General features: G+C 38.9%; 1 protein-coding gene across 1 annotated transcript in view; it reads right to left on the bottom strand.

The window, feature by feature from the left end:
- LOC139744757 (uncharacterized) overlaps window positions 1-18,043 on the bottom strand; it is a 145,912-nt gene extending 127,869 nt beyond the window's left edge. The window contains exon 1 of the mRNA XM_071655178.1: window positions 17,905-18,043. The gene's annotated coding sequence lies outside the window, so the exon portion shown is untranslated. The remainder of the gene's footprint in view (window positions 1-17,904) is intronic.
- Between the last annotated feature and the right edge of the window lie 609 nt (window positions 18,044-18,652).

Raw genomic sequence — 18,652 nt, 5'->3', positions numbered from 1 at the left:
CTAATTTTTGCCAATCAGAACTTCCTGACGATTTTGTGAGTGAATAAATTCACGATCGTGCAGTACAGTACTGAAGGGAAAAAAGTAGTATGTGGGTATGTCACATTCATATCGGGATCAGGGTCAATATTTTTCCCTGTCTTCGCGAATAGCACCTGAATCGCAAAATTCGCAAAAATATTCGGTGCATAGAGTAAATCATTTCTTTGGATCAACATTTACATACCATAGTCATTACAATACAAGTGTAGTATTATCGGTAATTTGTATGCTTATGGGACCAGTGTATAAATCCGCTATTGAACGATTTACAGTTTACAACTACATGCTTTTGAGATATCTATTCAAGAACAATGTTAAAGGTACTATTTACCACTGTGTATATGGACTATACCGTACATACAATTGTGTAGGTCAGTTGTACCACAAAACATCCTACCATATAAAAATTTTGTAATAAGTGTAAAGCCTAAAAGGTGCCATGTAGATATCACTATTTTCTCAATAAACCATAACTGTACACACATGTAGATGGTTTAAAATTCTAACAATTTTATAATTATTGTTTACATTTTCTATCAATTCTACTGACTAAATATTTACATTGGTTGTTTCTATCCCTAACTCACACTTTAGAACAATTTTGAAGCACTACAGCTGGGTTTTTGCATCATCTGCAAATTATGGTAAACAATGTCTTTAAAGCTGTACTTCATAGGCCTAAGATTTGACAGTTGCTGTACAGTGTACCACTCTGCCGATGGGCGTATATAGCATAAACTTCTGCTGATCTAGTTTAGTTGACGCCGGTCTGGTTCAGTGCTGCTACTTTTCATATGGATGTCAAGCTTGGGTCAGGGTCAACTTTTTTCACCTCCCCCCCCCCCCCCCCAATACCTTAAAATATGAAAACAAATAAACAAACATACTCAAAAATACAGGAGAGGAGAAAAAAAAGAACATTTGATGATAAATGCAGTCTTGTAAACAAAATTTGTGCTTGCGAGCACTCCAAAGATTTGATGACTCTGCATAAAGTCAAACTCAACAATTTTACAAAATGTTGGCAAGTGAGCTGTCAAAACCATTCCTATTACACATCCACCCTAATCTTGTAGCACTGTACAGTGTACCAGTAGCATTAGCAACTGCACATAGAACCAAACAGTTTCTGATCACTCGCATTCCTCACTCAAACAAATTACTAAATCATAATGACAGAAGTACACATAGTATAAATGCTGCGTTGGCTCATTTATAGTGATAGCTTTGTACACACCGTTTCCTAGAAATTGTATGCAAGAAAAAGATCATTAATTCAACATTCCAAATGAAAACTTCATGCTCGGGATTAAAGAATGCACACACTAGCAGGCCTGCACACTACATGTAGTAATGATCAAAGGTGATCTGGTGTACAGTGATCCAATGAGCAAGTTAACACAGATGCCTTGTGTCATGTTTTATGGCTATAAATCAATAAACTATGTTTTTAACGATATCAAGACCCAAGAGTAGTGATACAGGTTTCAGCCGCCTTGTGCACCATACAGACTCACTATTTCATGCACATGAGTAGAAACCATTACAAGCAGCCTGGGGAAATACAAAATAATTGCTCCGAAGGTCAGCTTGCTTAAAATATCTTTGGACAAGAGCATGGTCAGTGTACTCAGCAGTCAGCCAAACCCCATTTCATTCTTTCTCCATATCATAACCACCCACGGGGAGGGGTTGTGCCGTTGCTCCCCCACACCCCATTCAGTCCCACAATTCCGGAACCCGTGTCACCGGGCCACTTCCTGGCCTAGGAACCTGGAATGACCAGCCCATGGCCCCGATTACACTTGACAGAGAACACATTCTCTCTTGCATAGCACACAATCTGCAAATATGTTTTAAATATCATAAAGTTCACAGTCTTCAGATTTATATTGAGCTATCAGAATCTGAGGTAAAATGGCACTCAACATGAATGCAATTTTATGAGGCCATACAAATTACACTGTACGCGTACTTAGTGCAAAATATTATTCGTGAAAAGAACAATATAAAGCTGAAAAAAAAAATGTTTAAAATACATGTATTCCATATTACTGTATACGCCGAATATTTCGCGAGGTTTTTATTTTCGCGAATATCGCGAGTCAGGTGCTATTCGCAAAATTAAAGACACGTGAAAATATTGACTCTGATCCCGATGTGAATGTGACGTGCGCGTGTACATTTGTACACTCTTCTCCGTTCAGTTCAGGACTCCACGATCGCAAATTTAACCACTCGCGAAATAGTTGGGAATTCCCGATTCGCGAAAAGTTAGACCCCCGAAATATATGTCATATACAGTATATTATCTACAGTTGTATTATACGTGTAGGCCTAACTTTGTATCAACGAACTTGAATAAAATGAGTGTGACATGGCAGAAAAGCTTTTCTAAAGGCATTATCTTTGCTTTTAAATATTTATGCATCAAATCTTCAGGCTCTTGTAAACGTGATCCTCAAAATAGACCTGGTGCAACTTGGCTGATCACATGACATGCATCACATGACATGTATCACATGACATGCACACCCTCACCACACTTGTCTAGTCACACAAGGTGCCCAGTATTTCTACCACTACAACAATCTTGATGCTCCTTGATCCAAATTTCATAAAGCATAAAGTTTGTATTAAATTCCCCTTGTAAAATACAACCAATTTCTTGAGTGATATACAGTACATACTGTATACATATCATACTGTTGTTCTCCTGTCCAATTGCAAATATTGTTTTTTGTTGTTGTTTATTGGACTGCTTGGTTGATTCTTTTTTTCTTTATTCCTTTTTTTTTGGGGGGGGGGGTGGGGGGAACAGTATTGGCAGCAAATTTGCTATTTTTACGGACACTTTTTGCTCCCTTAGGTACTCGTACACTAGACATACAGGTTGTACATGTATGAGCCACAGAAGATAGGCCGACATGGGAACTCAATCCCACACAGGGCACAACATAACCTCACACAATACACAAAGCTCTGAAACCAATGCAGACATCTGATCTTTTTTTTTTCTTTTTTTTTTTTAACAGCAATGGTGTTAAATTCCCTCTCATCACCATTAATTACCATTATCATGTACAGCATATTACCGTTAGCATACATTCAACAACTGCATTGATACACAATAGAGTGAAGTTGCAGGCTATCATATTAACCAGTTTTATGGCTCATACAAAAAGAAAATGAAGTCCCTGGTAATTATCAGGACAACGTACACTGGAAGACAAAAGACATGCACTGTAGGTTCCGGTTCTCTGTTTTAATACATTGTACATTACGCATCATCAGTAGCCTAATGTCCTGATGTCCTTTTTTATGTAAACTCACGTTCCACACTATACAAATGGTGTACATACAATTTATTTTTGCACCACTTTAAGATGACTGTTGTATGACTGCTCCATGCATACATTCTTCATGTACTTGCCAAGAGGCTCATAAAGTTGACGGCAGCGGGAAAACTTGCTTTAAGATCTGTACCGGTACTGAAAAAAAAAAAAAATTCACACACATTAACGTCACTCCACTAACAAACCAAAAGTACGTAATTGGCATTATTGCCCTGCAGTATGCCCTATGCACTAATCTTATGATATACAATGTACTCCAATTATGTATGTAAAAACAAAAATAAAAAATAAAGAAACAAACTTTAAATTCATGTACAGTACAAGTGTACGGTACCCCTTTCTTTCCTGTGCTGCAAAGCTTACTCAGTGAAATTGTACTCCCCCTCCCTCCTCCACCCCCCCCCCCCCATTTCAAACACTCCTTAGAATAGTAACCAATACAGTATCAATATTGAATATATACTACACTATATCAAAACAGGAAGTGGAGATCTTAATGCTGATTGGCTATCGAAATTTCACTATATAGGCCTACACAGTATAGCTGTCCAACACACCCTTCAAGTTCAAGTAAAACAAGTGTACAGTCACTATTGTCCCCTGGGCCCAGATGTTGGGGGGTATAATTTCAATTTATGCTATAATGTACATTTTGTACAACCATAACCACCCACAGGGAATCAAAACATACAGTACTACACATCCACACTGTAAACACACTACACACTGGGAAAAAAAAACAACAACAACAAAACATTTGGGACAATGTTGCAAACATACACACTGTATTTAAACGAAATGACTGTCCATTCCAGGATCATGTGGCTGTATATCTCACCACTACCCCTGAACCAGGGTGCAGCGCTCTATTAAACATACAGACTATATTTTCTTTAAACTCAAACATTTTTTGAAGTCAAAGGAACACCTCTTTTGTGTCTCATAACCATACTGTCAATCTTCTGACAAATATATTTTCCATTGAAACAGCAAAAACAAAAGCTGCTGCTTTATACTTGGTATTTCAAAAATGACAGACACATGTGACTTGTCGATGACATTTCATCTCTAGGCTTCACTGCTCAGAAGGTGTCAAAGACTCCACGCATGATTGACAGCATGGATAGCGCACCACACGATGGAGTATCATCAACTCCCCCACGTACACGCATCTTGGTGATTCATGCATAAAATTGGCCACCGTTTGCCCTTTCCCACAGCTTCAACAGTAACTATTCACAGATGTACAGAGTGTGTACATGTACATTGTACAGTGCATCCTACACAAGTTGATACATTTGGTTCTGCCACAGTACAATTAATTTTACAGTCATGTGTTCACTCAACCATGAATTTTTTAATTACATGTCCGAATTTACAACGTAATCAAAATTGGTAGGCCCATTGGTATCATCAAGGAGTTTGTACAACTCCTTGGTATTATGTTCTAATGTCATCATATGTACATTGTACATTTATACAATGATTAATCTTTCCTGAACACATTTACTGTAATTAACAAAAAAAAAAAAAAAAAATGGTGACTTTCACTACCACAGTATTAGTAGTATTAAATGTAGATGATTTTTTTTTTATTCATTTACTTTTTTTCTTTTTCTTTTTTTTTTTTTTGCTCCAGTAATGTGCATGCACATTTGGCTTGACAGTCTGTTGCAATGTGACTATGACTATGAAATAAATAGAATTTTGTAGCCTGGGTGGCGAGGTGTACAAATGTATGTGTGTAGCCATTTACAAGAACAACTTGATTATGATGCAGACAAACTGTCTATGCTGTGTATTTTGCAGTACTTTTATTTTCACAATACAGTATCTGTGAATCAACCGATATTCACAAAATTAGTAACTCAAAGAAAATTTGACTCCTTTGACACAAATGCACTGCATATCATCTCAAAGGTGAAAATGACAAATTGTTCTTCTGAAAGGATCTAATATTTGTCATTCCATCACTGTGCTTATTTTATCACAAATTTGACCAAAATCCTCATAACTCTGTCTCAAAAGTCCCAATTCACCAATTCCCTGTCATCACAGTGATATTTCACACATTTGTCATGCATTCATGTATCTATTTTAAAGCAAAAATCAACAGTTTCTGCAGGCATATTATGGCAACTATGTTTTACCTTTAAACAAAAAAGAAAACTTGAAAGAAATCTGTGGTATGATACACTGGTCCACATACCTGAGACACAATAAGAAGTGTACACTGCAACCACTATACTAGTACTTTTATAACCCTGGCACTGAAGACGAGTCCCAAGAATACTTGAACAGGTATCTATGGGAAATGTGTGTTCAATAGCAAAACCAGTCTGTCCTCAACAGGTTAAGTGGGATTAAAGTGAAAACTAAGTTTCGGTAAGTGCTTGAGAACCCGTCTAGCACCATTTCATTTTTGCTTGCAATATATCGAAAGAGTCCACTAAGAAACTTACCTGGCTGACGCCGTTTGCCCGAATGATGAGTCGGTTTGGAGTATTTTGAGAAAAATAATAATAGTAGGAAAACCGACTTTTATTCCAGAAGGCTCCAGACTAACTCGGTCTCGGGAAAAATTCGACCCTACTTCAGACAATTCACACGCAGTTCGTGATCGCCACATTCTACTGGCCACTGCATAATACCAAATGAGGCCTACTAGTAACTGAATGGACAGGAAAGTGCGTGCTAACGTACAATGTAATCCTGTACAAACAAAACAAAAATGACAGCGCGCGGTCCTCAGTTGCTGAGACGCGCGGTCTTTGGAGTTTTTGTAGTGTTTATCAAGCGCCTTTGATTGTTTTAGAGGTGCTTGATAGGCGCACACTAATTTTACATGCGCGCAAAAGAGGTTTTTGATGCGCGCGTTGTAACAACTCGGACCATTACTGCGAGTAGCCAGAACACGAAGCGCTAGTTTATACAGGGCGCTCCCATAGGACAACACTGTACACAGAGGGACAACCATTACAACTCATCCCGCCGTCATCAAAGCGAAGCCGAGCTATCCTCGAGTCCGAGTTTAGCCTGACCCCGTTCGGGTAAGTAGGGTTGACTGAACCTTTTTGGTTAATATTTCGCATTTTCGTCGTTACCCATCGAATATCTTGTTATAACATCGTTATCCTGCACATTTCCTAAGCATACGTTCACATTTGGGAGCGAAATTTGACAACTTTTGCAGTCGTACCAGAACTTTGTTTGGGCTTTAAAACTCTTCTGATGCAGGAAGAACATCAAACAGCTATTAAGAGCAAAGAAGGGTAAATCCCTCATCCCCAGGAAATGAGATGCATTCACTTTGAATGTGATTCTACCCTGGGAGGGGTTGAAAATCAATGGCTTTTGTGTGTAGTGTAAGCACTTCATTCACTCTCTGTGGACACACAGGATATTGGCTATAGATACAATAAACATCAAGCTGTATCCAATGTTGATCTTACATTGTACAGTTGTTGTAACTTCTTTAATACAGGATACAGTGTTTTACCTTTAAAATCCTCCTCAAAGACATTTAAGATTGATGTACCGGTACCTGTACACTGCATACAGACATTAAATAGACAAAGTTAATATTCAACTCGACATCAACACTGCAGATGGTCTTTATGCTGAAATCTAGCTAAATAAAAGGCCTGCGTGTAATATACAGTGCATGGAACAGACAGTCCCTTTGGAATGGAAAAAGGAAAGATGAAAAAGTAGAGAGGAGGATGTGTGCCATCCTGTGGCAGAACAAAAACCGGGAAATCAACAAGAGCTAGAAATATTGTAGGATAAACTGCACAAAGGTTTTTATTTCAAGATCAATACTGCCATCAGCATTCACCATAAAAGTCAAGACCTTGGCCATATATTGACATCATGTTGTTTTTATACAGTTTTGTTTTTGTTCTTTGATAAAAACTGCTTCCTGTTATCCAATAAGTAAGCATTACATACAACTGTATGATGACATGGAATTTATCAGGTGACAGGGCAAAGGTACAGTGTAATTTGCAATTGTCATCATATGATTACCCTGACTGCCCTTGATAGACACAAAAAATGAATTACAGAATAATGATAATAATAATTGCATCTATACGGCGCTTTATACTGGTGTTTTTAAGCGTGCAAGAAGAACATGAAATGCACTTATCATAAGATACAAATTGTACACGCATCGTAAATTTACACACTGTCATTTACAATGTATTTTCAATTAGCGTCCCAGTAGGCTACCACACATGGATACAAACATTCTATAAAGGAACAATTCATTGTACAATATATTTAGGCCTACATTGTATGTCAAAATAATTGCTGCACAGTGTGCTCATACACGTAAGGATTGTACAAGTTTCAGGACACATTGTTTGTATACTACATCCGTAAGTACTCTACAATGGACATAAAGATCTAATTTTGAAAAGTAATGTTGGCTCTATGCAGCAACTGCATCCCTAAATTTTCAAGGATGTCATTCATCACTACAAATTTGAGCATCAAAACCAAAATGTAGGCCTATTCTCATATGATGCAAGTGGCCATTCACACACTGCTTGTCTTCAGAAAGCGAGTTTTAGTAGCCCCCAGGCACGGGGCAAGTACAATTTGCAGTACCCAGGTACTTTACTTTACGACTCGCGCGGGGTAAATTTAAGCTCTTTGCTTTATAATCTGAATAACATCCGTATTATCACATTGTACACTTCAATTGAGAGAGGGACCTGTGTTATCAAACACAATACTACCCAGCAGTCTTTTATGGAAAAGAAAAGAAGGAAAAGGAAAAGAAAATCAATACCATGCAGAGTCTTTTGATCGTAGCAATGTGGCTGTAGCTCTTCAAAACGGCCAGACACAGGTACACTATTGTAGGACTAGGAGAATTGGTCTGGCTTTACAATACATACTACTTTGTACAGTATCCTTTTGTTATTACCATCGAGACTTGGCCTCAAACCAACTCACAACCCTGTGACCCGTAACCCCCCCCCCCCCCCTTCCTCCCCACTCCCTACTCTCCAAACATGTGTAATACTGTACAGTTCCCCAGCTCATTGAATCAAGACAGTCCTACAATACACTACACACCAAAAAAAAAAAATTAACCAACAAACAACAAAAAATGATAATAAATCATCTTTGGGCATGTGAGACATGCACAGTGTACAGCTGTATTTTGAAATGTGAACTCAAAAAGTAACTTCAGCTGCCAAGCTCACAGGTGACTCACAAGATACACTTGTCATACACCAATCACTCACACTGTGGAAAGACTGGAATAGTGTACTTTATGTATGAATGTGTGGATGGATGTCACTTTTACAGTGTACTTGAATGCATTAAAATGCATTTGATCCATCTATGTATATCACTCACAGCATGTATTATGAATGTGTGGACAGCTGTAGATGTCACTGATTCATACATTAAAATACATTTGATTGATCAGGATCACACACAGCATTTGTACAATAAACACTTCATCAACTGTAGCTGCGTCATGTTACATTATTTTGTCAAACAGCAATGAAAAGTTTCATAGTAGGGTACTATTAAAGACAAAGACAATGACGATGTCTGATTCATATTAACATATATATTGTAACAAATCCACATCTAAAATCTTTAAATCACTGGTATAATTTACTACTATAACAGTGTTGCACTTTTGCAACCAGTGTAGAATTTGACATAAATCATAAAAACGATGCTGAAAGAGGTGTCATTTTCTCGGCATCAAGAAGTACTTGGGTACATTTGTAATGTTGTATGACCTTTTACACTATTGCTGTGCAGGTTTGTTTGTTTATTTGTCTTTCTCACAGACATGTACACACTAAGTGGTATTTTCACTTGAAGGAGAAGCTTTATTTCTAAAAGCAACCACACTAAAACCTCTTTAATGTTTCACCTTCTAATATTGGGCACTGCTATATACCATAAATCTCTAAACTAAACCTTTATAGGCAAAGTTTGCTAAAAAACAACAATATAACAAACAAACAAATACAACAAGAGGGTTAAACTGAGCTGAAGTATCCTTATTTTACAGTCCAGCATTGGGCGATGTGTTTAGGACGGCCTTCCTGCTCACAAGCTGCAGCTGGGGCTCGTTTATTTCACTGTAAGACGTAAAATCTCATTTCCACCACCACAAAACTGCAGGTGGTGGTGACTGGTGGGGGGGGGGGGGGGGGGGGGGGGAGGCTTTTAAGGGCTTGGCGGGCATAATTTGCTAAATACTGGTCTGGATTAATTGAGTTCAACTCTGCTTTATTTTGCTCACGTGGCCAATGATGAAGTGATTTTAAAATGTGAAAATAAAACAACGCAACCACAGACCACCATCTTAATTTGAGTCCCTTCTGAAGGAATAATAGGGCAATAATGGGGATATTGTACGTATGCCTTGCTCAGCTACAGACACTACCACTGCTGCCGCGATGCCACAGGACTGGAACCACAGATCTGGAGATTGAGTTTACGGTCCAATCCGTTGAATAACTTGTAAAGAGTCTTATACCCCGTTTAGAGTCAATCAAAACATGGCACGACCTCCGAGAGTCGTGCCACGTTTACGTCTGATGATAGGGACTCTAAATGGTCACAGCACAAAGCATGAGTCTGGTGCGAATTAGGCATAAGTCTGAGGTAAATATTGTGCTAGACAGTCTACGGAAGCACAACACAATATTTATGAGTTTAACCACCCGCAAAATCGTCGGGAAGTCCTGATTCGTAATTTAAAAAAAAAAGAGACTCTCTAAACATAGCAAATACAGAACTTCACATAACCAAAACAAAAGAGTGGATGGGGGGGGGGGGGGGGGGGCTGGATTATACAAATACAACGTTGTCAAGTTGCATGTGCATCTACAAAAAGCACTACATGTATGTGTGACAATTAGTGCACAGTAGTATTAACTGGTATTGTGTATCAGTTTCAAGTGTGACATGAAACTTTCTCTAGGTAAGGCAAAAATAAATCAGTGGTTTAGAAAGAAAATAACAATACAGATTACGCCAGAATGTTTTGTAACCTACTTGTACACATGTACAATGCAATGTAGTGTATAGTGTGTACCGTACACTGTGTACACTTCATGACCGGGAAGAAGTCACAAGGAATATTGGCAACAACATCCTAATGCAGCACTGAGTAGAACCTCTATCATTAGCAGGTTCTTGACAAATCGTAAACCAGAAACCAAGTACTTCGGACTACAATACATTAGCAATTGTATTGCAATTGGCATTATCAACTGGGACTGGGCCCAACGCTTCGCGACAACTGTACAACGGATAGCGCTGGGGCCCCAGACAGGGTTACAATGGCATGTGATGTGATTCACTAGACAGAAAAATCCGTCTGTCCGGAGGAGTTTCTTATCATTTTTTGAAATTTACGGCTCTCCTCTGTAGGACTCCATAGGAGCATATTCCTTGAAGCCAGACGTAGTCTCCGCGGAACAAATCCCCGATGACCAGATACAGACCAGTCAAGTGATTATATACGTATAGATTCTACAACACACACACACACACACACACACACACACACACACACACACACACACACAAATGGGATTGTGTAATAACAGGTAACATGTAGATTCTATTTAAGATTTTTTTTTGGTAGATCTATGCTCAAATAGTTTTACTTCTAATAAATAATATTCTACAACTAGACCTAGTACAAGATAGACGTCTATATATTTTGGGAGAGGGTAGGCATTGTCCTGTAAAATTTTATTGGGAAAGATACACTGTAATTTTTTTGCTACAGTTAGACTCTATATTAATTGTATTTAGAGGGATCTACAAGTATTCAGCTATCAGTATCAGTATCATCAAGTGAAAACTGCCTTGACAAAACATGGGTGTAACGTGTCGTTAGCTAGACGTCTATAGGCTTACTTTAACTGCGACCAGCCCCAACGTGCAGCGTTGGGGCAAAGCGGCGGATCTCCGGAGAAATCTTTTGAGTTTTACAATAATGACGGCCTCTCTTCGGTCACGAAAGAGTAGACATAGGTTCTAGACCTATGAAATGAATGAGGCATCCCTAGTGTCTAGATCTAGTTGCTATGCTCTCGACACACCCTCTTCATCATCACTTAGGAACAACTCTTGCCACTAGCTGAATGTCTTCCGACAATTTCCTCTCGCTGCCGGTGATATAGTAGAGCAGATAAGCCCTCAAAATCACGTGAATTGTGCAAAATTTGACTAAAGCATGAAACTTTCACCAGTGTTAGTACATACCATAAGATTTATTTTAAGATCGGGAGGTAAGTCTGATTTGACCTCTGATGACCTCCAGAGGTCAATGTACTTTAGATATCAGAAAATCGATGTTTTTAGACATTTGCAAATGATATATGTGGTTATGTTGCACTAGACATGCATTTATACCACAGAGAAATCATTTCCAGATTCAACAGAGCACTGACAGGTTTTTACCTTTGACCTCTGATGACCTCCAGAGGTCAATGAACTTTAAATATCAAAATATCGATGTTTTTAGACATTTGTGAATGATATATGTGGTTATGATTCACTAAACAGGCATCTATACTTCAGGGAAACCATTTTCTGATTCCACAGAGCATTGACAGGTTTTAACCTTTGACCTCTGATGACCTTTGGAGGTCAATGATCTCAAAATATTATATTGATCTGTGATGTCATTGGTTAATGGTAACCATTGTTAAGATGTACAAAACAAGCATATCTGTCTTATAATGAAATTGTCTTCATATTGTAAAGAGCAGACAGGTTTCTACCTTTGACCTCTGATGACCTTGAGAGGTCAATGACCTCAGAATATCAGAATATTGAAGTATGACATCATTGGTGAAAGGTCAAACATGGTAAAGATGTACAAAACAAACATATCTGTGTACAATGACATCGTCTTCATATTCCAAGGCACACAGACGAGTTTCTGCCTTTGACCTCTGATGATCTCGAGAGGTCAATGACCTCAAAGTATCAGAATAGTTTGGCATCATCAATGGTAAACATGATGATGTTTTAGAGAGCACTCGTAGGCCCTGTTTATTAACGAGCCATTACCGTTCACCTATGAAAATCACACAAGCTCAAATACCTCGAATGAAATGTGAGGATGTTAATATTGATATTGCGATAATAGTTAATAATTGTTTATAATGTAGGGCTTACAAACCATGCATTTCTGTTACCAAAAAAGTGGCTACTCATTCCGCACAACTTTTCAGGTAATTATCTAAGTCGGGTATGTGCACAGAGCAAGGGGTGTCGATCTGTTTTCACGTGGGGGGGGGGGGGGGACTTGGAAAATATGTAAAAGCATAAGTTCATGGTGCAAAGGAATGAAGCGGAGGGGAGGGGGAGGATGTGGGTGGGGGGTTGGATTTTTGCAGGTTTAGACCTGAAATCAGTGATTCAGTGTAGCTCTTGTTTAATGGGTGCGTCATCACTTATACGGAAGTTGATGGGGTGTGGGCGCATCTCGCCTACCCTCCTCCCAAAGACGAAGTTGTTGTTGTTGTTTTTTAAACAATCTGATGCATACGTTTTGGGGAATATTTGGAAAATTATGGATCACCAAGGTGTACCAAGTCTATATGGATGGGAACCCAGCAAGCGCAGCGTTGGCGAGGGTAGGGTATTCCACTCCCATTCGACAGAGCTCTTGTATTTTGAGAAATGAGATTCAACGACCTGGCACACAGGCATTTTTGAACGAATACCTCGAAATTTGTATCAAAAAGGTGTAGTAAGTCAGCCATCTATGGAGGAAGACCAATCGACAGAAGGATGTGGGTGGAGGTATCCCCCTCCCACATTATGGAGATTTTGCATTCTTTTGTTTGTAATTCAATGATCTCGTGCCACTCTTGGTTGAACTACCATTTTGAAAAAAAAGTCCATACCCAAATGTGTAGCTATAATCAATGCATGGAGGAGAGGCTGATGCGGCGAGAGGAGGGTATGAAAGGGGCTGTCCCCCAATCCTTCCCATGCGAGGGAGCCTTTGCAGTAAGAATAGAAATGTAAAAAAAAAAATCTAGTATACACATTTATGATGGAATATTTGGGAAATTATCAGTAAAAGGAGTGTACCAAATCTAAGGGTAGAAACCGAGGAGGGATTGTTAATTGAAAGATACACTACCTCCTCCAACAAGAGGGATTTTCTTTAATATGTCGGAACTGAAATTAAAGATCTAGTACATACTTTCTGATAATATAGAACAAAAATGGGACAAAAGCACTGAGCGTATATGGAAGGGGACATAACGAAAGATAGTGTGGGGGAGGGGGTATGCAAAGGAGATTCTGCCTTTTAATCTGGTGCATACTATAGCTGAAATGTTCAGTGACAATTCATTTTCTGTCAAAAAAAGTGAAGAAAAAAATCTCAATCTCAGGAAATACTTGGAGGCAAAGTTTTATGTCCCCACCATTCCCCCTCCCATATTTTCTCGGGAGGCGGGGCAAATGCCTCTTGCCCTCCAAAATGAACAATCGTGCATATATAGGAAAGCCTTTTCATCTTTGGAATTCAAATAAAAATATCTCTTAAAAACATTTTTTTCATAGAATAAGGGAAATTATCATTCCCCAAAGTATGTTATATCTGTGGAAGGAACCAAGCAGGGGGAAGGAGTCTATCGAAAGGAGATATCCCCTCTCACAGAAGGGAGATTTTGCATTTCAGAATTGAATTTTAACAATCCGATGCACACTTAAAGTGAAAAACTTGGGCAGTTTTCTGTCTAAAAAGCAAAAAACAACAAACAACAAAAACTAACAACAACAAAACATAGTCCACATCTCAGAATTTAATGGGGCGGGGGTCAACTATCCCTGCCACCACCCCACCCCTCCTACAAACTGATGCCCCGGTATGTGCATGTGTTTTATTCCACTTGTTGAAAAGAAGAGAGAGTTTTAAGAAACAATATTGTTCAGTGGTCGCTATCCCAGTCAAGTAAATTGTTTATCAATAAGGTGATTTCCTTCACCTGTATACCTTAAGATGATGTAGGCCTGGTATTTGCCTTGCACGTTATTACATCTATTTCTTTTTTAGTATTCTCGTTTATATTTTGATGTGAAAGTTGTTTACTTTGCCACGATTTTATATGTACATAGAAAAAATAATCCAAGACTGAAAATGAAACTGATACAATATCTAATGATTGGCATGATGCACATATTGTGTATTTCTTTAGCAATAAAAGTGAGCAATTCAAATGCGTGTACTCATTTCACATGAACATTAGCGATGATCCTCTGACCTCTGGAGGATATTGAAAGATATGCATCAAAATGTAAGAATATTGATGTCTGGTCTCATCGGTTTGTAATGGCCAGCTGCTTATGATTATATTTAAATATATTTTTAAAAATGCATTTTGTGTGTGTGTGTGTGTGTGTGTGTGTGTGCGTCCAAAATTGTATGCAGAGTATTCCACACACAGTTCAATTTTGACTTCCATCTAGGACAATGAGCGGTTACTTTTTTCTCAACTACACTGTAAAATCAAAATCTATTGAAAAAACACGGTGGCGGCTGGGTCTAACACATTATCATTCCTTTTCGTTGGAGATCCATGCGGGATGGTCAAAACAAACATAAAAATAGATATCTCAGACCTAATTGTTATAACAAAGCATCATATCCTCATATACCCAACCCAACCCTCTATGCCCAGCCAATGTAAACCACCCCATGGACTTACTTGGAGCTTTAGAATATCCTTTGTCAACAGAGAGAGACATCCAAACCTTTGCAGTGCCGACTAAGATCTGCCATGGAACTGATTGGTATTGGCTCTGCATCATTGACAGCAGATCTCGTTTCCTATTCTCCTTCTTCTTCTTCTTCTTCTTCTTCTTCTTCTTCATTACACTGTGTAATCTTGTAATATTCTGTCATGGAGCCTTTTCTTAATTGGTTAAAGAAGGTATCCAAAGAGCTATATGAAGTAAAAAACAACAAACAAATGCAAAAACAAAAAGAGAGACATATGTATCTTTAATAAGAGAGCTGTATATTGAGTATCTCTCTCCTGAAGTGTTTCAAAGAGATACAAGAGACAGTGGCCGAGAGTAGCCGCCACCTTTTTTGGGAGTAGGCCTACTTTGTGTTCTTGCAAATGATGCCTGACATTTTTGGTCATTTGCCCTTTTTGAAGAATGCAGCAATAGAGCCACAACTTCCTGCGGAGTGAATATTGTGGGGTTCTTGATGCAGAACATCATCGCTGAATTTGCCTGAGCTGTACTTTCTTACAGGGATTGCCATTGTAGTTTTGTTTTGTTTTGCTTTGTTTTGTTTTTCAAGTGTGGCTGTAACACTGCTTGTTTTGCATATGATGGTCATTGCAGCTAAAGAGTGCATATCTTCTCTGGATCATTCCAAACTTCATGATGTTTCACCTGGGTGAATGGATCCCAGATGATGCATGCATATTCCAGGACAGTCCTGACCGGCATGGAGTAGCAAAACACCTGAACTTTATGATACTCGTATCTTCGTCTGGAGAGAGTCTTTGGTTGAAGTATAACCTTTTTAAGCTGCTGTGGCGATTTGATTCCAGCTGAGCCTCCTATTGGAACTCCAAAATATTTTGCACAATCCACTTTCTCCATGGTTTGCCATGAATGCTTATCTATTCCCTGGGTAGGTCTCGGATGGCAATAGCTAGTTGCAATACACAGGATTGCTTCATGTGGAATGCATGTTGGGCCTCACAGTATGTCGAAGTTTTCAAGATGGTCCATGATGTCGCAGCTGTAGACTGTATACTCCAGGACCATGAGTCATTCATCGCAGTCATACTGTAACAACCCACCAGCTTTACACTGGCCAATACAGGCCCACCAGCTGGAAACTATGCAAATATTGCCCATGAGCTTGACACTTAGGCAAACCAGTCCCATAATAAGTCCGACAAATGGGGGAAAAGATCTATGAGACTTACACTGAATAGATTAAACACTCTGTATATCTGTCTCGTGGGCCTTGTTTTCCTCGAGTGTCGAGATAATGGCCATATTTGCCTATATTTGCTAGTCTACATAACTAACCCAAACATAACAGTTGTATTTGAGGTCACTGCCATCACTCAAGAAACTTAAGCTTATTTCTGAAGTAATTGACCTCTCACATTTCAGAGACCTGTTACTATAAACCAATGCTCTGTGGAATATGCGTACATACTTTGATCAAAACATCAGTGCGTGATTTGTACATGATTAAGCATTTACGATTACACCAATGAAGCCAAACATCAATGCAGGTAAGCCTACACACGTGACCTCAGTGACCTCTCATTGTCCTGAGAGGTCAAAGTTGGATATAATGCACAGGCTAATGACCAATGTTCCATGGAATGACAAGATTCTTCTATTATAGCATAAATGATTGTACATCGGGAATTACAAAGTTGACCATTGACTATACATAGAATATCAATATTCTGATATTTTGAGGTCATTGACCTGTCACCTTCCTCAGAGGTCAAAGGTAGAGACACGTGAGTAATTTCTCTTGCTCTGTGGAATAGGAAAACAATTCAATTGTAATACAAATGAATATAACATCTAAATCATGTTTGTCATCAACCAATTGCACCAAATATCAATGTTCTGACATTTTGAGGTCATTGGCCTCATCATAGGTCATCATAGGTCATCAGAGGTCAAAGGTAGAAATCTGACTCGAAAGGCTCAGTGGAACATTGAGGCAATTCCTCTTACAAAAATCAGTTTTTAGTACGTAATTATCGTGTTTGAGTTATGAGTGACGCATTAAAATATCAATTTTCTGACATTTTGAGGTCATTGACCTCTGAAGGTCATCAGAGGTCAAAGATAGAAACCTGTCAGGGCTCTGTGGAATATAAAGACAATTTCACTGTGACAAAAATTAAGTTTTAGTACATCATTACTGTGTTTTATCATTAACCAATGATGCAAAATATCAATTTTCTGACATTTTGAGGTCATTGACCTCTGGAGGTCATCAGAGGTCAAAGCTAGAAACCTGTCAGGGCTCTGTGGAACATAAAGACAATTTCACTGTGACAAATATTAAGTTTTGGTACATCATTACTGTGTTTATCATTAACCAATGACGCAAAATATCAATTTTCTTAGATTTTGAGGTCATTGACCTCTAGAGGTCATCAGAGGTCAATTCAGACTTACCTCCCGATCTTAAAATTAATCTTATAGCATGTACTAACAATGGTGAAAGTTTCATGCTTTAGTCAAATTTTGCACAATTCTTCGGCTTATCTGCTCTACTAATATAGGGTCAGCAGCAGCGGGGAGGCGAGCGGCTAACGCCCAAATACGGTCGAGCAGTTACTCGGCAAGCCAGCGGAGGCCACGGGGGCAGCTCGCTCGGGAGTGCGGCGAGCTAGCGTCGCGTACGCGGTGCAGCGGCCTCATCACAAAAGCACAGTCGGAAAACATAATACAACCATTTATTTTCACTTCTCACCAATATTACTGCCAATTTCTCTGCGATCCTTGCTTTTTTCCAGGGTTATTTCCGTGAATTCCACGCTCTTAATTTCACTGGTATATCTACAATGAAGAGGTGTTATATCTTCCTCCGAGGTTCTGGAGAGTGGATTTCACAGCGGATACTAGTATCCTCCGAAAACTGATAGACAACGTGCGTGCACGACCGACTGCTTTGGCACTTCACTACGCTACATATACACTACACTCACTCTTCATTCATTCGAGTGTGTAATTCAAACCACACGGTACGCGCGGTACGGATACGCGGTGTGTGTTTTGTGTGTGTGTTGAGATGACACCACCACACCATCACCGAAAGAAAAAAAAAAACAAAACAGAAAAAGTACTTATAGTACATGTAAATGAAAAACGAGTGACGCACATCACGTGACTAAACGTCAACTTTCTTATGAATCACCGCTGACGTCATAGTTAACGCATGTGGGAGAAGGGTGGGGAAGACACCCAAAAAAAAAAAAAAAGTCATCGATTTTTAGATACCAAACTGCGATAAAAAGTGTGAAGCACGGCTGTCTCGCCCCTCTTTATTTGTTTTTCTTTCTTCCACTAATAGATCGTTTATTTTCAGGACATGACCTTTGCTTCTCCGAAAAGAACGTGAGATAGGCCTTATGTCAACACAACAGTGTCTGTCCCGAGTCGATTTAGAAAAAGGAAGAAGGGAATTTCCCCCTTTTTTTATAATCGTAAACATTGTTTGA

This window comes from Diadema antillarum, unplaced genomic scaffold (assembly GCF_040938485.1).
Source record: "Diadema antillarum isolate AM-2024a unplaced genomic scaffold, OU_Dant_1.0 seq00001207_RagTag, whole genome shotgun sequence".
Lineage (NCBI taxonomy): Eukaryota > Metazoa > Echinodermata > Echinoidea > Diadematoida > Diadematidae > Diadema > Diadema antillarum.
The sequence above is the reverse complement of the archived record's forward strand: the minus strand, read 5'-3'. Positions and strand labels throughout refer to the sequence as shown.